This window comes from Triticum urartu, chromosome 4 (assembly GCF_003073215.2).
Source record: "Triticum urartu cultivar G1812 chromosome 4, Tu2.1, whole genome shotgun sequence".
NCBI classification, from domain to species: domain Eukaryota; kingdom Viridiplantae; phylum Streptophyta; class Magnoliopsida; order Poales; family Poaceae; genus Triticum; species Triticum urartu.
The window spans coordinates 338,143,900-338,165,806 of NC_053025.1; the positions used below are offsets into that span (position 1 = coordinate 338,143,900).

Here is a 21,907-nt window from a genome sequence, read left to right on the forward strand (position 1 = left end):
AATGAACTGCTTGAACTCTTGGTGGAATCCGACTTCTTCCATGAAGGCAATGTGCGGCCATTCGCACGGCCGGACCTCCATCCATCGTGGAGTGTTGATGTCATCAGCTGATGATTCACCGATGACTCCCTCGGAATTCTTCTTAGATGAAATCCTTCGAAAAAGGTCCATCTTCCTAAGAACAAGTTGAAATTTTTGAGCCACAAAATGATGTCAACAAAACTTCACAAGATTGATAGTAACTACTCACATGGATTCCTAGAGGCCATATCAAGCATTCAAACTACTTGGAACTCAAGGAATTCAACATGCAAGGTCATTTATAGCAGCACCAAGAGTAGCTAATTACTCAAAATATAAACCACTAGAACAATAACTAATTGGAGCAATGGAGGAGTCCTATACGAACTAGCAATCCCCCAAAACAGTTTCGGGAACGGAGCTTCGAGCAAGGAGATCAAAATTCATGGGTTTGAGAGGAAAAACACGAGAGAGAGAGAGAGCTAGGTCACGAAGTGAGCTAAAGGGATAAGTGAGGCGGGCCTTATGGGGCCCACTACCCACCAGGGCGCACCAGGTGGGTGTGGCGTGCCCTGGTGCCTAGTGGCCACCTGAACACCCCCTGTGGTGTTTTTTGTACCAAAAAATTCTTAAATATTCAGAAAAAATTCGTGTCAAAATTTCACGTCATTCTGAGCACTTTCATTTTCGGGCACTTTTTATTGCACGGAAAATTCAGAAAACGGGATAAACATGGCATTTTATTGTATTTAACTAAAAATAATAGAAAATAAAAGGTGGGTATAGAAGGTTGTGCCTACTAAATTCATCGACCACGTGCCTGTCGAAAACAACCCATTAATAAGGTTGGTCAAGTCTTATTAACAACCATTTTCAATTAGCATGAACCCGAAGAACTTTCGTAAAACACTAAGTTACCTAAATAGGGATAAGCATCTCCTCAACAGTAAGTGTTTCATATTTCTTTTTGACAGTAGGTAGAGGGAGTTTAAAACTTCCAACAGTAATTGTCGAATTTTTTTCAATAACATTGATACCATTCACTTGAAATTGTTTCTTCGGGAAGTGCGCCGTATGCTCATTACCATTGATATGAAAAGCGACATTGCTTTTGTTGCAATCAATAATAGCCCCTACAGTGTTCAAAAGGAGTCTACAAAGGATAATCGACATGTTGTCGTCCTCGGGCATATCAAGTGTAACAAAGTCTGTCAAGATAGTAACATTTGCAACCACAACAGGCACATCCTCACAAACATCGATATATATGGTAGTTGACTTGTCAGCTATTTGCAATGATATTTCAGTGAGTGTGAGTTTATTCAAATCAAGTCTTTTGTATAAAGAGAAAGGCATAACACTAACACCGCTCCTAAATCACACAAAACAGTTTTGACATAACTTCTTTTGATGGAACATGGTATAGTTGGTATTCCTAGATCTCCTAATTTCTTAGGTACTCCATCCTTAAAAGAATAATTAACAAGCATAGTGGAGATTTCAGCTTCATGTATTTTCATTTTATTAGTGACAATATTTCTCAGATATTTAGCATAAAGGGACACCTTTAAAATATCATCCAAATGAGTTCACAAAAATACTGACATAAGCATTTCAACAAAGCGTTTAAATTCTTTCTCATCTTTTTTCTTAGATGGTTTGGGTGGAAAGAGTATGGATTTCTAAACCCATGATTCTCTTTCTTTACCATGTTTGTGCCACCCGAATAATTAAGCTACAGTAATCCTCTACTAATGATGCCACGTTACCATGATTATTGTTGTTAAACTCACGTTGATTCAAACCGGCTCATCCCTTGTCTCCCCAATTGATGCACAACACCTCCTTGTCGTTCCCTCCCTGCGCGCGCCCCTGCGGCTAACCCCAGCCGCCAACTCGTGTTGGGGACACTGAGGATGGGAGCGGGGCAGCCGCGTCGCTGAGGGGTTGGACCGGCTGGGTCGTCACCGCTTGGGTGGTGAAGTAGGGGCAACGGTGGTGCCGTGTTGGGGCGGAGGAGAAGGATGGAGACGACGGGCGAAGACATTGTTGGCGTCGGCGGCGAATCTGGTAGAGCCCCTCTCTCTTCCCAAGCCTGCCCCTCTCACCCTCTTCCTCAAGCGGCAAGACCCCAGGGGGATGGAGGCCTGACGACGCGGGCGTTGGTGCGCTTGCGTGGCGGTCTGGCGGTGGCCGGAGGACGCCCATCCCAGCCAGAAGCAGCAGAAGGCAACTGAAAAGTGGAGCAGATCAAGCACCCGGGGTCACCTGAGGCGGCTCGGTGCACCTCCAAGTGCGTCAGTAGCTGCGTCCTCCGTGGAGCCGGCGCTCCCGGCATCATCAGGCCCTTCAACGTCAGAAGGTAATTAGACCAAGGGATGAGTCATCGATAGATGGACTATGTCCAGCCATTCATTATCCCCATGCTTGTTCTAGCCGATCAACTATTGTATTTGACTGACGCATATAATTGCACACATCCAGACCCCTGATGGTGTTCAAGGAAGTTTTCCGCAGCTGGCAGTAGTGCTACGTATGTGATGTAGAGCAGTTCGGACCATGGAATTCTTCTACTCGATTCAGAACAGCATCAGTGTAATGTGTTTGTCTGTACAAGTGGTCTGACACCTACGTCCTAATCATGGACGAAGAAGACAAAGACAATGATCCATGGTATCATCAACATGTATGCTGCAGCTAACAAAGGTCAACTTATCCAACTATTCTCCGTCCCTACTGCATTCCACAATTACCATATACTATACTACATGATCAATGGATGAGCTATGAATAGCAGTAGCTCTTGCTGGAATAGTGAAGCTCCACCTTCTTTTTAAGGAAATGCAAGTAACATACCTTAGATAATTATTTTTACCGCGTATTCATCATCGTCTTCTCCCCGTGCGGCCGCCTGTACAAGCGTTCCTCTTCTTTGGAGATCGATGTGTTTATTAAAAGCAGCAGTTCGTTTGTATGGATGGATGTGGAGCTTATTAGCTGAGACAACGATCAGCCTGTTCCCGTATGCAGACAAAACTATTTTTATCTATTTTTTGGATGAGTGTGCTATAATTGCTATTAGCCTATTGAGGATTTTGCTACAGCTTTGATCTTTCTTTAAATAATTCTGGGTAGGAGAGTAGAAACAATATCTCTACTCATATGGAGTCATGGTACGTGTTAGATGGTTGCTTTGACAGGAAACATATATTGCCTCGCCTCCATTGTTGTTTCGTTTATGAGCATCAGGAGACTCGCTGTGATATGGATGTAGATGACAAGAAGAGTTCAGAGAAGTAATTTGAAGCAGATTCATTGGTCCTAATTTTCAGGGAGGGCAATAATTTTAAGTGAGGCTGCGGACGGGATGAACCAAACTCTTGCACCCGATATGCAGGCAAGTAATCTCTTACCCTTAAATTCCCTGGATTGTTTTACAGTTCATTAAATCCATTCTCCAAGAAAACAATTATTTATGTTTCTATATCAAGAATAATATTCTTAACTGGATTATGAGCAAAAAGAAGGGAAGGTGATTAGGACTGCATTCAGAGTCAAACCTTAGACAATAGGCAATAGTGAATTTTTTTGTTTGCCAATGAAATCAGATGATGTTTCTCACAAAGATGGTACACATAGTGTGTTGTCTGTTGTTTCTTCATAACACATGCTAAATATCGGATTATCTTCATTGTATAGCTAATCCTTCTGCCCTCTGCATTAGGCGAAGGCATAAGCCTAGGTTCAGAATATATTATTATATGTTGGACAGTTTAGTATTTACCATCTTCCTAGATTATTCTATTATTGTTGAATGTATAATCGTTTCTTAATCAGAATTAAGAAAATCTTTCCGACCAAAATAATTAAGCATGTATGAAGTACTCCAGACTAGCGATTTTTATATTTAAAGAAAACCGTATGAAAATTTTCATGTAACTGTTACCGTGTAACTAATCTTCATTTCTAACAAAAAGCGTATGATATTTCCTTTCAAAATATAAGGAGAAATTTTCAGCTAGGACAAACATAAGTGTAGTTTTACATGATACAAAAGGAAATTATTGCGTGCCAAGTATATACATGTTTAGCATTTTGTACATCGAATTGGGCACACACACAATTGTTTCTGGTAACTGTTCTATGCAAGGGATATATGAGGTCACCGAGGAGATCCTTACTGCAATCCCATGCCTCAACGCCCAATGGTCCTACAATCTAGGATGTCAGGTAGCATAAGTAGTACCCTATTAGTTGTTCACTGAAAAAATTCATGCTGGGATGATGCAATCTTTTACTTAATTTAGGATTTCTAGACTGCAATAAAACAAACTGATGAAGTTCGCTGTGAATAGGAATGTGGCTATGCTCTACGACAGTGATGTAAGGGAGAAGTGGCAACACAAATGAGTTGTTACGAGAGTTCAAGAATTTGTTACTCCCGTTACAACGCACGGGCATGTGAGAGAAAATATTCTGCCAGAGCTCTCCTAGCGCGTCCACTTTCTTCCGTGGCCAGCAGCAGCGACAAAAATTCTGGGCACTTAGGGTGAGATAGACAAGCATGATTTTCCCTTTTGTGATGATATTTGCATTCCAGAAGTAGTTCTTGCTTCATGAGATTCTGCTTATGTTTATTTTCAGATTTCAGGACTGACGTAGAGGAAGTGATTAGTACTTTGAGCCGATTGTGGACCTGTGGTAGTTGATATGCTTGATTGTTCTGCTTTGCTTATCAACTAGCGATGCTTTGATTTTAATGTGGCCCCTAACTTATTTTTTAGAAAAGAAGGATGACCCCCGGCCTCTGCATCTGGGAGATGCATACGGCCACTTTATTGATTATTCTCGAGGACCTTACAAAGTATTACAATAATGTGCCTGAATCCACCATCTTAGCAACACATGCCGCTACTCCAATCCAAAAAGATGAAGGGGTGCTAGCTGGACCACTACCCAAACCACTCACCTAAGCCTAACATCAAAAGCCGGAAGCCCCAGCCGAGCCACATACCGGGTCTGGGGCACAATCCGGTCAGACGCACTCGTGTGTCGTAGCCACCATCTTCCACAGGTCCGTCTTCAGAACATATTGAGGCTTCTACCTTGTCTGGCCACTCTGCCATTGACGTCACCATGACGCCAGACAACAACCTCCTCCTGCGCGAGTCCATCTCCGTGCATCGGACGCCGAGCCTCCACAGCGCCATGCCGCCGATATCCGCCGCCATCGATGTGTGAGATGAAGTACCGCTCCACCATCCGCCTAGCCAGCACTTACTCCAAAACGATGGCCCTAGGAGGGAAATAATCATCGTCCGATCCGGAAGACCCAGATCTAGGGTTTCCCCCGGAGCATCCCGAGCCTGATGACGCAGACTGCAACGACGATGCCTCGACAAGGGAATGACATCTAAGACGCCGCCATCGTCCGCCATGACCGTAGTTGGCGCGATTTTCATCGGCAGTTGCTCCACCAGACGTGCGCCGCCGACGTCGCTGGTCCCTTCAACCGCAGCAAACTCCAGAATAATGCCCTAAAGAGGGACTACGACGCAAAAGCGCCGCCATCGCTCGATCCCAAGGAGATCTAGGGTTTCCCCCGTAGTTGCCCGCGCTGTCAAGGGCCAGACAAGGGTAGAATCCCGCGGATCTGCCCAGCTGCCGACGAGTCGCACCCACCACCGTGCCGACGGACGACCAGCAATCCGGCCACGCCGCCGCGAACCGATCCGGACACGCCGCCGCCGTCCCTGGTGGCCGCGACGCGCCAGATCGCAAGGCCTCCTGCCGCGAGGAATCGACGTCGCCGAGGCGCCACCGCCACCCGCCGTGGCGACCGGCCCGCCGCCACGCTCCGGCCCGGCGGCGCTGTCCCGCACCAGCCCCACCCGAGTGAGAGGGCCCGAGTCCCCGCCGCCGCCGGCGACGGCTAGGCTTCGCCTGGCCGCGCCCTTGGGCGGCGGCGAGGGAGGAGGAGGAGGAGAAGTGGGGGAGGTTCGGCGGCAATGAGATCTGGGGCCTCTCGGTCGCCCACGCGGGGGACGGCTCGGGAGGGACGGGTACTTGGTTGCACCCGACAAAAAAAATTAAAAAAAATAAATAATAATAATAATAACTTATGAACTCTTAGTCTGGAAACTACAGTTATTCAGCGGTTAATTATAACTTTTAAGAATGGTTACCTTGATGTTGTTAGTTCTCCCTCTTGTTAACTAGCCAAGAGGTAGATCTCAGTTTCATTGAGCTGCTCGCACTTAGTTTTTAGTGTTTCAGTCGTACTGCAATGCCAGCATCCTTTTTATTTGGCATTACGAAACAGTGACATCAAGATGCTGAAGCATGCTATAGTTTTTTTTCAAGACAATATAGATGCAACTTAGTTCAAATCTGACACTTGTGAAAATTTTCACATGTTATACGTAGTTGGTGATGGGGTATATAGAGCATGATGTAGTTGGTGACAACACATGATTGTTTCTGTGCAAATATATTCTTTCACCTTGAGTTCTTATTATTGTACATGATCATATGACAACATTGTAGTTTCATCCACATCTCTGCCATAGCACTACAAATGGAAACTTTTATAAGTCCAATGTTTCCAGTTTAAGAATGCATCGGCATTTTGTTTATATTTATTTGAGTCGCTACTAAATTGTTAACCTTGAGCATCACTTGATCAACTATGTGCATTGAAGTCTTATTTTCCTCTCCTAAGCCCGAGACTATTGGAATGGGTCTACTCCTTGCTAATCATCACCTGACCAATGATACGCTGCAACAGGACACCTCACCACTGGATGAAACTCACAATGACCGGAATCTACAACGTCCAGTGTGTCATGGCGTCCCTCCTCTAGCTCACTCATGGTTATCACCGTCTTTGTCGCCCTTTCACAAATCCCTATGGGGGAAATAATGTATGACATGTGTTGCCTACTTGATTCTGGCTTTACAGATCTTCGCACGTGACCTGCGGTGAGGACCAGTTTCTTAGGGGACATAGTTGAAGAGCAGCATTGATTGGTAAGCCTCGTATGGTATTACTTTACTTGCATAATAAGTATGTATATTTACAAAGTTAAATAAGTATGTATATTTTAGGCCTATAATTTACTAACTATTTCAATCTCTCTTGTGGATCTGTGGTGAGGTGCGTGGTGACCTGTGGCGCCTGAGGGCATCCGGATGTTGGTAGACACACTAAGTTGCGGCGGCCACCAGCTGCAGTAGCTGCACTACAGGGCGGCGGGCGGCAGTAGCAAGATGAGGCAGCGACCAGCAGCAGCTGCACTACGGGGCGGCGTTAGCAAGTAGCAGCAGTAAGGCGAGGCAGTGGGGAGCAGCGGAACAACCATGCAAACTGCAAGAAGAATGAAGCAGCGGTTGCAACATATGGTGAATCATCAGGTATCACTTCTTTCATATGCCTTATGTTTGAGCATGATTAGGAGCTAGCTTGAGAAGAGAAGTTAGTGCACATCCTTCTAACTCTAATGTATCATGGTAATTGCTTCAGTTCACATTTTTTCCAGTTTACAGATACCCATGAGATGAAATACCATGCTATCTTTTAGTCAGATAAGTTGATGACATGTGCCAAATTATACATGGTAAGATTGGTACTTTTTTCTTGACGTATATTATTATCAAGCTCTTCTTATAAATATGATTTATCAATTTGTAGTAATACATCCCATGGAAGATTACTCTTGTCCGGTTTGTTATAATTAATTGCAATATAAAACATTTTGGCTGCTATGTTGTCTGCCCTATGGTTGGATATGGCCGGCTATGCTATATCTGTTTAGGAAGGTTGAGCACAAAGTAAGAAAATACTACTTTCATCATAAAATCAGTTGCTTAAAATACTAGTAAGCATGCACGTGCAATGCACGTCTCGACTGAAAGCATGTTATACTATGGAACATAAATATTTCTATCATAACATAGAATAATTCTCTTAGAGGATTTTAAATTTGATGCAAGGTGGATAGAATTCCCAAGTCATAAAGACGTGTCGATTGTTTCATGAACCAACGTTCCCCATACCCAAATAGGGAAACATCAGGCGTCAGCTGGGCGATCACATTCGGCGACCGCCCCCCTCCTGAGTTGTACGATCAGGTCATGTGCGTCGTTGGATTTGCCCCACTACCCTAGCTCCCATGCCCCCTCAGCACCACTTGTTGCGCCACTTCCCAACAGACGTCGGTCTCCCGCACCACTGCTTGCAGTGCCCCACTCCACAGCTCCACCGTAGTCGACGCTGGCCGCCCCGCGTCACCACTCGCATCAATGAAACACGGTGTTTGCAGCACCGCCTCACTCGACACAGAACAGTTGTCGCCGGCTCGCCAGTGCTTCTCGCCTCCCTCGCAGAACGGTGTCGGTCCGCTCGCAGTAGCAAACCAGCATGTTGCATTGATATCACATCTTTATCACCAAAATAAGGCTACTCATTACCTACAACTAATGTGGTTCAGTGGCCAGCCCTTCCCGGGCCATACTAAGCGACGACCCATACATAACCAGTCAGGTTTCCCAGGCCATACTAAGCAAGGACCCATACATAACCAAAAACCAAACCTGTCTAACAGACAATGCAGATGCCTAAGCTGGTGAAATATTATGTGGAGATCCTGACCAATAATTTGACATCATTTAGGGTTCATTCTTCCATGGTCAGGTCCTGACCAATGGAGGTATAACAAAATTTGCAATCTATCCATTTTAAATAGAATGTGCCTCCTGTAACTTTCACAAAACATACAGGCATGTCCTATGCCCAAATAAGGCCAGGTCAACAAATTTTCTGAAAAATACAGGTAGTCGTTCGAGATTGTAAGTCTGTTAGTAGCTCTTCGATGACAAAATCTAATAGTGATCAGGATGGACATCCATGGTGTCTCTAATTTGGGGCTCTACTTAGCCTTTGTTTGTTTCGTATGAATTTAGGTGGTCCATCAAATTTTCATCTAAGCTCAATAAAACAGAGCCATGCATAGCCAGTCATTACACGACCAATAGCAATTGTACACAAAATAGCTCACCCTGAACTGACAAAAGCATCAACTATGATCAGCGACGCATGTGAAATCACATCCTAAGTCCTAAAAGTATATGGCTACTGAATATCAGGGAACATGAAAGCAGCAAGGCAATGACAAATGGACCAGTTCCATGGCAGCATGATATCTCTGCCCTCCTATCCTTGTGAATCTTGGTTATTGGCAGGGAAAAGCTTCTGAGTTGCCTTCATTGGTTTGTGGGTATAGACCCCTGCAGTGTACAACTTTCTGTAGAAAAATGTAAAATGGTAACACTGTTCTAAATGGATTTGCTAATAAAACTCTAAATTCAAGTAGGTGTGAGTGCAAACCATGCAGAACCGTTCTTTCAGCCAATCAACATCGTTTTAAAGCAAAAGAAATTGAGAAATAAAGAACACATCTACGCAGACCATGGCAAGTTGTCTCTGCATAATATACCGACAAACTTTGCAAACATGTATAGAAAAAGGACCTTATAAATCACGTACATATGAATATGTCTTCTCTAAATGTAGGCCCTAGTTGAGAAGCAAGCCAGATCTGGACATTCAGTAACTAAAGCCACAAACTTATCCACCTCTTCATCCTTGATCAACATATTCTATAAGATAGTAGTATATCTGTGTATGCAGTGAACAAGGCCCGTATGTTGCAACGGAAGAACACTCATGAATGTAATCAACTAAACTAAAAAATTTGCTAATATGTCTAGCATCACACACCTCTCCTCCTCGTTCTACCTCACCACAATTGCATTACATATTATGGTTATACATATCCTCAAACATGTAAGAACTAATATTTTCTTTCTCACGTGTATGAAGAAATACTTACATTTACATGCTAGAAACAAATAGGATGAAAAGTACATATGTCGTTCATTGTTGTCCTTGTATAAAAACAGTACAAACAAAGACATAAACTCACTAATCCTTGTTGTCTGTCTTTATTTACAGAGCATTTAACCTCTGCCTCATTGAAAGTATTCAAAACACAGATTTCCGCAAACTATAGGTAAAAGCTCCAATTTCCACTAAAACAGGAACCAAATATTGCAGCATAACATTTTATCACTTAGTAGTTAGAAAGAACAAAAATTGAGCTATTATACCAGTGAGTATAGTAATACCTTCAATTGTTCAAAGAACAAAAAATGAGCTATTATACTCGGTGAGTAAGCATATAATCATTCAAAGTAACCAAGGTCAGAGGTAAGCAGAAACTATAAATACCATGTGCTCTCGCTTCTTTCTGTACAAAAATACGCACCATTTTATACAAAAAACTGTACATGGTCAGGATTAAACTAATTGTGAACTCATAATCTGAACTTCAAAGAACCAAGTTTTCTTACTCTAAGACAAGAGTATAAATAATGATATGTAAATGAATAATCATAATCTAAACCAAGTTCTCGTATGATGTGCAGGAGTTACATTTCAAAAACAGTTTGTAACGCATAGCAATACAATGTGATAATCAGGCTTCAGTCATAATGGGTGAAGAATGCCTACCAGTATATCTACATCTCAGGCCTAATAAGAAACAATGAAAATGCAGTCAAGATGGTGAACAAGCTAACTTTCTTTCCCATTGAATCTTTGATATAACCACGGTAGTGCGAACCAATGACTTTGAGCTTGTCAAATGGACGCTTCTCCCATAGTTCTTTATGCCCCCTTCAATACTTGTTCCCTTTGCTGCCTGCACATAGGAGCGGTTTAGATACCAAGATAACATAAGATATAATATATATCCATTCCGAAGCTTTCGACTTTAGTGGTGATACAATCTAGCTGCTATGATTACTCTACTGGACATATAAACATGACAAATGGCAAGCCCTAGACATCAAATAAAGACTTTGTGGGAGGTAACATCCTTCTCGATATGATTTCATGAAAAGTTCCACATAGGGTATATAAGTCTCAGCATGCAGCATGTACCTTTTGTCAATGTCAACATACTCAAATAGGAATAGGTCTTCTTCACCAAGTTCCAATGTAATAGGCTGTTGAGAAAAAAGATGCAATACCAAAGGTAAGAACGGTCTCTTGGCCAGTATATTCTGATAATTAGTCTAAAGGAGAAAAAACGCATAATGGGTGATAAATTAGTACAAAGATAAATAAAATTATAGAAATGTGGAAGAAAACCTCGACCTTAGGAGTTGCGGGAACCATAATCATTTTACCAGTTTCATAGCTCCCAATAAATGCAAACTGGGAGTTCATCCATCTCATCACCTGATGACCTCTTGGACTTAAAGTAGAGATGATTTCTGAAACAAAATGTGAGATGTTTAATCTTGGCCTCACCCAAACACACTTCTGTACTTTCTTTCGCAAATATATATTCAAATAGCTTGCATATAAATTGGTGTCAAAAAAGAGCCAACTTAATCAAATGGCCTTGCTGCATATAATCAATAACCTTCAAGGTATTTGGAAGTACATATTTGTTTTATGAAAACCCATAATAAAGTTCTTCATTTGCATCTCTTGTTATAACCCAACTGAAATTTAATAAAATCTCTGAGGTGAAAAACATATATAAAATAATAGACAAAAATAAGTAGGATTGAGCACATCCCATGTGTTGTGTCAAGGGTAATTGTCAAGATTTTTAAGGACGACCCATCATGAACCAACACCTGCACAATGGTCTAGTTTAGTAAAGAAAATCAAAGTTCAGAAGCATGTTAACAAATAGTTGAGAAAACATCTTGAAGCAGAGGGAATATCATGAGAGCTTGATTAACATTGTTCTCCACAAGTTGACTACTCCTTTTTTTTCAACGTTGACCTCCATATGAAATATCTTATAAAGCATTGCAAGCTAGAAAATATGTAAGACACACTGGAAGAATAAAAAGAATGTACCTTGAGGCTCTTCTCATCCTTTTCTGGAATAGCTCTTCTCATCCTTTTCTAGAATAGCTTTTTTTTAGCATAGTGCTTACCCGATGTTCTAGAAAATTCACTAATAACAGGAACAACAAAGATTACATTGCATCAAAGAAACAAAAAAAATGTAGCCAAGTAATTCTAGCATGGTACTACTTCACAATTCAGCATGCTTTTTTATCAATCTACACTTGTGCCCCACTAAAAATCCTTTGTAAATCACCACTTCAATCTAGTGTTGGGATAAAAATAAAATGTCGAATATAATCCCTCAACAACAATATACACATGTGCCATCCACTTATCCACCTGCAAAGCAAAATCATCGGCATCAGTAGGATGTCCAGAGCATGCTATAGTCTAGCCGTCCCAAACTTTTCTATGATTTTGAAAACAAAACTATGATTTAGAAACGGAAGCATCAGCTTTTGACTCATCGATTAATCCGGAGATATAGAAACTGAGAAATAGCAAAGGGCAATGCTTTGGTCAAGAGAATTAGGAAAGACTAATCACCGTACTGTACCAAAGTAGCAGTCGGGTATGGTGTTCAGTACGAGTGTATATGGGGAGATGGTGATGGACGCTCTTGTTTGACAGGCCAATAAAATGCCAAGATAATTAGCAGAATTCAAGAGGAGATGGAGAACCTGGTGGCCGCCTCGCCGGATGCCTTCTCCGCAGCTTGACACCGTGCCGCCGACGCCAGTGTGTGCACGCGCTCCTAGCCTTATGGTTCCATTCAATGCGTGATGCATCATCTTACTACAACGACCCTGTGGCCGCTGAAACTAATCACACACACGCATGCATACAAACCAGATCAAAGATCAGGTGTTGCCGGCAAGCCCTTGCGACCTGTTCAATCCAGATTGGTGGCTCAAAACTACTGATGCACATGAAGCTTATAGACAGTCATTGGGTACAGAGGAGGACAACCATGGAGATGGAGGCCGATGTGGGAGGCGCAAGAAGGTGATGCGCCCCGGTGGTACTGCCGTCCAAATCAAGGGCGCGTACAGCCTCGGCGCGGAGGAGACGAAGCCGGGGCTATGCAGATGGATGAGTGTACGGACGCGGCCGACGACGGTCTTGCGGCGGCCCACCGGCGGCGACGTGGGAGCGCGCCGGTTGCCAGCTACTGGATGGCGGCGAAGGGGGTGGCTCCGGCGGCTCCGCCAAGCTGAGCGGCGGGGAGGTGTGGCTCTGGCTGCGGCTGACGGCCGCGGGAGGAACGGCGGGGCGGCGAATGGCCCGTGCGGGAGGAGGAGATGGCGAGAGGTCGTGCGGGCGTGGAGGAACGGCCCGTGCGGGAGGATGCGGGGGGCGAGAGATCGTGCGTGCGTGGTGGGTAGATATTTTTTAACCGCGGAGCAGGGTTAGCGATGGCCTTAATGCGTGGCTTGTAGCATCAAACAGGGAAGGATTATGGACCATCAGATTGTTATAAATGTACGGACCTGATTGTTTGGATCTGCCCCTCTCTTCTTTTATAGGGGTAGTAGATGGCATGGTGGGTAATTAAAGCGTAAAACACGTTTAGTATGCTGGAGGGATGTAGACCATCAGATTGCAGGTTTCGATGGATAGGATGATCTGGTTCTCCGTCCTCTCTTTCTTTTATAGTGGTAGTAGATTAGTGTATCATGATCTAAAAAAGGTGTATCATTTGTGATATATATATACTGTTTCTAAATTGTCACAAAGTATATGCATACGCTATTCATCCATCCATCCATCTAGATCTAATGTATCTTTTCATGTCCCTGCAAAAGAGCTTATCACTATGTGTGTTCTGGTTATATATTAACAAGAATAGCAGAGGAACCGATGGCAAAAATAAGGAACAATATTTTTCTTATTTTCAAGAAAGGCATTTAGTTGATTCATGTCAGTTCTTGGAACTAAAGCATCATACAATGATAGGTAATAGTAAGATACTTGATACATCTGAAGCTGAAAGTGTTCTCTTATATTTCTTAAACTTTTTCATTGTATTATATTCTATAAGAGCGTCAAAGTCGTGTTCTGTTTTTTTGGATACGACAATGATGTTTTGATCATTGATTTAGTAAAGCATACATATGAAGTATGATAGTGAAGCTAAATGCATGCCCAATGGTCAATTCAAGACTTCAGGGTTAATTTGTTTTGTGTGTGTTGCTCAAAATGTTAAAGCTGGCCTACATCAATTTTTGCAGGTGGGCTGGTGCTCTTGGCATAATACTTTTTGTGCAGTTGTGTTACAACATGTTTTCATTGAGATGTTATCCAGTATTTTTCAGCTCCTAAAGGTTGTGCACTTGTGCCATATTTTTTTTGCGTGAAACTATAACAAAATTGTGTAAGGTAAAATTTTGGTAGTTGCGTAAGCTGACCAATTTACTCTTTTCTTTCTTAAGATCACATTATAGTACTTGCATAAGCTGAACCAAGATGCTTTCTTGCTACTGCTGTAGTATGTAATGAAATTCTGAGATAATAATGTAGTTAAGCAACTTTCTGTAACTGACTTTGTAGGTCTTAGTAGTGCAGATTCCTTTTGGACTGCAAGGAGTTTACTGAGATACAAATCATTGTGTGCAGTATAATCATATGAATATTCCTGCTTAGTTGTAGATATGTAGGTTTAGTAGCTTCTCGGGTTCCCATCTAATCCTAACATGCAGTTGTTTGTATTTTTTTGCCTGTACCATTGTTTCTTGAAATAGTCTATCAGTCATGTCTGAACCTAGCGTTCCTTAACAGATAGGCTCCTCATTTCAAAAGGATTAAATGAGTCTAGATGGTCATGGCTTGTCGTCCGTCTTGAAGCGAATTCAGAGCCCGGTAGGATCGCACACCGTATGGCTTGGACATCGGAAGAAGATACAAGATTGGTAATGATATTACTTGCCTCAGTGCTCGATTTATATTTTATCCTATTAATTTGAACTTATTTACTTGGTTGTCTCAGCTAATTTATTTGTCCTCAAATGCAGACAAGCGTTCGGTCGAAAAACTCAAATTATTCCATCGATAGAATAACATGAATAACAAGTACTGGGATGACATGGTTGTTACTACAATAGTAAAAGGCCAAGTCACGGGAGGAGAGATGCTCAGCGTGTATGATGGACATGGTGGCTCGGAGGTGAGGTTATCTTCTCTTGAAAATCTTGACCCACAAAAGAAATTAACCTTGACGCCGTGGGAACCAGGAAAGCGTAGATCACGAATGGCCCCACAATTTGGTGGTGTTTGTGTGTTGTGCGGTCAAACCTTTCTACCGGCTCCATTGCGATGCAGCAGTATCACCTTCTCTGGGAGATGAGACGATGGGATGTGGCCGCGTCGTGCTACCTGTTGTTGTTCTAGCTTTGTTGTGTGTGTGTGTGTGCGCGCGCGCGTGTGTGTGTGTGTGTGAGAGAGAGAGAGAGAGGGAGGGATGGAGGGCATTGGCTGATAGGGGATGGTTATGTTGTTGCTAGATATGAGCAACATTCTGTCTATGTCTTTAGAGAAGCCTTTTGCTTTAGTTTAACTGGGGTGGAGAGTGGGTATTGTTGTGACAAAGTTGCATGTTACTAGATTATCAAACATGTTGTTTAGGTGAATATCTACCGTCGGAAAGAGAGCAATGGTACTCTGATTGTACTTTTTTATGCTTGATGTTAAAGAATACTCTTGCAAGCAGTTAGCGACGAGCTGATGGTGCATTATATTGTATAGAAGATTCTTTTGATCCCACAATGCCAATTGTGCATTTGTTGTTCTATACCTATTTTGTCCCTCATGAATCTCTATATTTAAAAATTATTGGTAGTAACTATTGATTAACTCCGTGCTTACCTCTCAAGTTCTTTGCGGATTTTTTGTAATTATTAGTAGTACATCAAGTTTTGAATAATAATTATTAGTAAGTACATGTTGATCACTGCTTATAATGAAAATAAATGTCCATGGTTTAAAGGAGCTTTATTGTTTCAGTCCATACCAAGTTATCTGTGGGTTATACTGAAGCTTATATTGTCTCTGGTTAATCTGCACATCAAATATTCTAAGCTTCCTTTTTATGAGCAAACGGGTGAACTAAGAAAGGAAAACTTGTTCTCTGCCTGAATTAGCTGAACATTGTCAACTTATTAAAATGATATGAACTTGTGTATAATGCACATAGCAGGTTGAAAAACTACCATTGTATTTTCATATACTGTTTGAGGCACAATTTTTCTGAAAACATGTTGGTGGTCAGTGGTCAACAGAAGCTTTCAACATTCTGCATGGTGTTAATATTCTTGAATTTGTTTTGGTTGACTGCATAACCGAGTAACATTTCTCTTCATATTCTTACTATATAATTTCAAACACATTTTTTCTAGAAAATTGGCATGTGACGAGGGAGTATTTTTCACATACCCTCCTATACACTACATGGATCTAAGATTTTGTGTAAGTTATCGTAACTCTTCATTCTATGTGGCATTAGTATCAAAATGTTGAAACAATATTTCCTTTTTTACTTAGTATGTGGCATTAGTATCAAAATGTTGAAACAATATTTCCTTTTTTACTTAGTCCATGATGCTAGAGTTAACACGAGGTAAGAAGTTTTGCGAGAAGGAAACTATCCAGACGTTAGCAACATTATTTGATAGCTGGCCTGGGATAGACAACAACATCTCATCGTGTAACATGATAAGTAAAGTATTTTGTCTATTGTTATCATGGTTTATTTGTTGTTTCTAATAGATTCACTTGTAGATTTATCTTCCCTATGTATCCATCGGCCGATACATCTTATACGTCATCGACAAAGAGGCACGTCGTCTATATATTATAGACCCTATTCAAACATCACAATCTTAGAGGATAAAAATTTGAGGCATGCACTGAAATTTAAAAGTTTTGCAAGGGATTTCAAAGAAGCACTCGAAATAAAGCTGCCTGGTTGGAATTCCGATATATCTAAATGACAACATTTATTTCTGGTTGGTATTTCAACAAGTATAGACGGGTAATGAATTCATAATAAAAACATTTCTTTTTGTTATCACTATATTTTTTATATTATTAATTTTAAAAACTGCAGGAATGTGTCGGGCTATTTTGTTTTTCATTTTATGTTCTGGTGGAACAGTCAAGAATTGGTCAAGCCGGTTTGCGAGGTAAGTATTGTCCGTTACATGATTTAAGACCTTCGGCGTGAAATTTTCATACTAACTACATATATTATTTATGTAGGATGGGTATGAGTTGAGGAAATAATTTTTATTATACTTTCTAAAACAACGTGGGAATGAAGCTAAAGGTAACTTTCTTGATATTGTGAAAGAATTTTTTAAGCACATCATCTAGATATTGACAGTTTTGTAATAGATGTTAAGATCGAACATGGCTCAGTTTGTTACATGGACATGTCGTTAATCCTTCTTTTTGTTATTAATTTACATTCCAAAAATGGACTTCAATTATTCAATAATTGTGTTTGTGTTATATTGTTTGTACGTGTGAAATTTAACATGTAACTCTTGCAAACTATTTCAAGAGCCCGTGGCAACGCACGGGCACTCTACTGGTAGTAGTAGTTAGGCTAATTAGTGGTTAGGTGTAGTGTATATGACATATAGACCCTACTATTAGATAAAAAGATAAATTAGATTAAAATATTTAAGTTTATGACACATGGTTCACACCTCCCCTTTTGACTAGTCAAATTGACTTGGTCAATTCAGTTTAAACTAAATAAAAAATTTCCAGAAATTCACTAAATATTTGAAAATTCATAGAAAAATAATCGTAACTCAGATCAAAATGTTTTGTATATGAAAGTTGCTCAGAAAGACGAGACGAATCCGAATACGCAGACCGTTCATCTGCCATAATAGAGAACATGCAACTTTCCCCCTTTGGTATGTTTATCCGAAAATGCGCAAACTTCAGGAAAACTTTTCTGGATATTTCCCCCCTTCCCCGGTACCATGTAGCACTGCGTTAGAACACCACTAGCATCGCATATCGTCATGTCATGCTTAGTAATGCACTTGTTTGCTTTGTATTTACTGTTTCTTCCTTCTCTTCTCTTCGGTAGATGATGACCCACAAGTACAGGGGATCTATCGTAGTCCTTTTAATAAGTAAGGGTGTTGAACCCAACGAGGAGCAGAAGGAAATGATAAGCGGTTTCCAGCAAGGTATTCTCTACAAGTACTGAAATAAGTGGTAACAGATAGTTTTGTGATAGGATAATTTGTAACGAGCAACAAGTAACAAAAGTAAATAAGGTGCAGCAAGGTGGCCCAATCCTTTTTGTAGCAAAGGACAAGCCTAGACAAACTCTTATATGATCTAAAGCGCTCCCGAAGACACATGGGAATATCGTCAAGCTAGTTTTCATCATGTTCATATGATTCGCGTTCGGTACTTTGATAATTTGGTATGTGGGTGGATCGGTGCTTGGGTAATGTCCTTACTTGGACAAGCATCCCACTTATGATTAACCTCTATTGCAAGCATCCGCAACTACAACAAAAATATTAAGGTAAACCTAACCATAGCATGAAACATATGGATCCAAATCAGCCCCTTACGAAGCAACGCATAAACTAGGGTTTAAGCTTCTGTCAATCTAGCAACCCATCATCTACTTATTACTTCCCAATGCCTTCCTCTAGGCCCAAATAATGGTGAATTGTCATGTAGTCGACGTTCACATAACACCACTAGAGGAGAGACAACATACATCTCATCAAAATATCGAACGAATACCAAATTCACATGACTACTAATAGAAAGACTTCTCCCATGTCCTTAGGAACAAAAGTAACTACTCACAAAGCATAAACATGTTCATAATCAGAGGGGTATTAATATGCATATAGGATCTGAACATATGATCTTCTACCAATTAAACCAACTAGCATCAACTACAATGAGTAATTAACACTACGAGCCGCAACCATGGATCGGCGCGGCTTCCGGGGAAGGAATCCGAGCCGCAACCTCGGGAGAGTGAGCGCGTTCTCCTTGCTACCCACGTCGACCATGGATTTTCCTTGCCTCCTCACCCTTTCTTTCGGGGATTTCTGAATTTCTTTGGGGCACAACTCCATCACTCCACTCCCAACACAATCGTGTATCTCGCTGCTTTCGTGTCTTTGTGCGAGAATTTCTTGGGTTGTCGGCCTCACTGGGGTCTTTTCAAGCACATTTTCACCTGTCGTTCTCAGACGGTGAAAAAGGCCAATCCGAGTGATGAGAGAACACAAGTGATTCAGATGTGTGGGGGTCTTGGTGTTCAGATGAGAGAGAAAAGTTCCTTTCCGGCCATGATTCTTCCCGACTTGGTCCGTGAATGGCAGTCAACCTGGTTTTACTGCAAAGACCAGCCGATGCCAGGGCAGTCGACTGGCCTCCCTCCTTTTACCATGGACCGAGTGAGGAAACCCTCCTCTTTGAAGGTGCTCCCGGAGGAGAAGGCGCAAGTTAGGGTGCTGGTCGAACGAGTGGTCCAGCTTATCCGTGGCGGGGTCACTGGTATGGATCTCTTGGAGGTTTTCCTTCGGCGGCGCATCCAGCCTCTTCAAGTTCGAAACAATCCGATGTGGATGTATTCGGGTCTTGACAACACCACTCGGATTCACCCGGAGGAGGTCGATGACGACACACTGGAGGGGTAGCTGTCGGGCATCACCGGAAACAAGGACAACCCCAGGGGAGCTAGGAGAGTTCCTCCATTCGACCAGTCCCACGAACCAGAGAAGGTCCGATTCTGAGCTTTTGATTATAATCTAAATTCACTCGCGCAGCTGTCTATACTGCGTCGACTGACTTTATTCTTCCTGCTTTCTTTCAGGCCCTTATCGAAATGTACTCAGTGCCCAACGGAGAGCAAGAGCAAGATCTGGAAGGAGAGGCGAGCGGCGGCGATAGTGGCGAATGGCATTCTGACAGAGAAGAGGACGAAGAAAGCGACGACTCAAGTGACGAAGAAGAAGTCGAGTCGCCTCCTTGCTGGGAGAGGCGATCCAAGCTTGACCAAGAACGACCGAGCGCCCGTGAAAAGGCGATTGCTCAGACTGGTCAGTCTTCAAAGCGTCCTCGGACATCTTCACCAACCCCAACTGAAAAAGTGTCAAAGCATCTCAAAGTTGCAGAGCAGAAGCCTCGGAAGGCGTTGCCGAAGATTAAGATTGACATCCCCGTCGCTTCTGCGTGAGTGTCTCCCTTTGTATTCACTCGACGCTCCGTGCTGTTTATTTTTTCTTGATTTAACCAGATGAACTTTGGAACTGGCAGCGCTGCTACTTCTGGGACCTCAGCTTACAGAGATGAGGATGAGGTAATGGAGGATGCAGTCACTTCCAATCTGGGTATGATTTCTGTCATTCTGTCTTTATTTTGTCGACTCAACTGCAATGTGTACCATTGGGTGATGTGATTTTGGCGATTGATCTTTGAACAGCTCCTAACATTATTAACCTCCCCGATGATGATGATGAAGAGCTTGAGAGGCCTTTGACGAGGAAAAATAGGAAAGCTCCTGCAAGCAAGGTGCCACAGTCGACGCCGATGGCGGAACCAGTCGTTCAGGACGCTGGTGATGCCAATCGGGGTTCTGTTACCTTCGCCATACCATTGTCGAGTGCCCTGCCTTCTTCGTCGACTGCTCAAGCTCCTGCCGACCCACCTTCAATTTTTGCGATCCATCATGTCCCAGAGGACGAAGTGAATGCTGTCAAGGAAGCCATACGCCAGGCGGGCATTATGATGGAGAAGGTGAAGATGGTGCGGGACGCCAGTCAGGCCGCCTATGACACCAGCTCGGCTCTCCAAAGCAATGTTCAGGTTAGCTGGTCACCGCTTGTTCTGTTAGGATATGCTATCTGGAGACTCTCTTTCCAAAAAACTTTGCATTTGTACACCCACTGGGTGCGTCGATTGAATTTTTGGACTAGTGGGGGCACGCTGAGTGCACCCACTAGGTGTAGTCCCCGAGACTATGGTGGACTGCTGGCAGTCGACTGTAGTCTTTGTATTTTGATTCTTTCGCTCGATCTGGTCTGGACGTGTCGAGTGTAAACCGAACCGGTGGGGGCACGCAAAGTGCACCCACTGGGTGTAGTTCCCGAGACTATGGTGGACTGCGGGCAGTCGACCATAGTCTTAGTATTGATTGTCTTTGTCGTTTTTCGCTGTAAAATAACTTCCCCTCCCTGTTTGCAGAAATCTTGCGATCTTGAAGCTCGCTTTGCTGACTTGGAGAAACAACAAATCCAGCTAAACCTTGACTTGGAATTGGCCAAGATAGAGCTGCAAAAGGCCAAGGACGACGCCAATGGTAAGACGAGCTTGTCGACTGGTTTGTCTTAGGCTTGAGTACCCTTCTGCTCTTTCTGAATCAAGCACCATTTCTTTGCAGAAAAACTGAACGAAGCTCTGGCGAAGAAGGATCAGGATTTGGCTGCTGCTCAAAACAAAGCTGACGACAGAACCTCTCTGGCTGAACAGAAACTGGCTTCAGTCGGCCAATTGGAAGAAGAGAACGCCAAGATGAAATCTGCCCTGAACGAAGCCAACAAGGAGTGCATGCGCTTGAAGAAAAACAATGTCAACCTGTACGAGAAGATGGAAAGCATCGCTCGCAGGAGGGACGATCTGGAGAGTTACCTGAGGAGCCTTGCCAAGAAGTTGTTCATCAAGCTTGAAGGTATACATTTTGTTCCGACTGATGTTTTTTTTGTCGACTCAGCATACGAAAATTGACTTATCCTTGGATCGTGAATGCAGAGTTTTGCCAGAACTTCGAGGAGGAGACTGGGCGGATTGAGCCAGGTTTGGACCCCATCAACTCTCCCGTGAAAGATGAAACCGCCATGAATCTGCTCCGACTGGAATCCCGCATCGACGGTGTTGTGGACTACTTGGCTTGACTGAAGGTCGCCA

At 42.7% G+C, this 21,907-nt stretch overlaps 3 long non-coding RNA genes across 6 annotated transcripts; 2 read left to right on the forward strand and 1 right to left on the reverse strand.

Moving 5' to 3' along the window:
• The first annotated feature begins 1,854 nt into the window (after positions 1–1,854).
• Positions 1,855–15,756, forward strand: LOC125551618. Of its 3 annotated transcripts, XR_007302940.1 has the most exons (12): positions 1,855–2,383; positions 2,506–2,727; positions 3,354–4,251; positions 4,377–4,570; positions 6,809–6,894; positions 6,983–7,050; positions 7,178–7,434; positions 7,560–7,637; positions 13,759–13,909; positions 14,185–14,277; positions 14,732–14,862; positions 14,965–15,756. It is a non-coding gene; the product is annotated as an uncharacterized LOC125551618 (long non-coding RNA). The 3 variants fall into 3 exon arrangements; XR_007302938.1 differs by having other exon boundaries at positions 6,809–7,050; XR_007302939.1 differs by lacking the exon at positions 13,759–13,909 and having other exon boundaries at positions 1,856–2,383; positions 6,809–7,050.
• On the reverse strand, positions 10,447–13,353 carry LOC125551617. Of its 2 annotated transcripts, XR_007302937.1 has the most exons (6): positions 12,923–13,352; positions 12,634–12,841; positions 11,960–12,292; positions 11,240–11,730; positions 11,024–11,088; positions 10,447–10,781 (listed from the first exon to the last, which is right to left on the reverse strand). It is a non-coding gene; the product is annotated as an uncharacterized LOC125551617 (long non-coding RNA). The 2 variants fall into 2 exon arrangements; XR_007302936.1 differs by having other exon boundaries at positions 11,240–12,292; positions 12,923–13,353.
• A 797-nt stretch (positions 15,757–16,553) lies between the features above and the next one.
• Positions 16,554–17,369, forward strand: LOC125553835. Its single transcript, XR_007304227.1, has 3 exons — positions 16,554–16,979; positions 17,055–17,130; positions 17,207–17,369. It is a non-coding gene; the product is annotated as an uncharacterized LOC125553835 (long non-coding RNA).
• Positions 17,370–21,907: the final 4,538 nt, after the last annotated feature.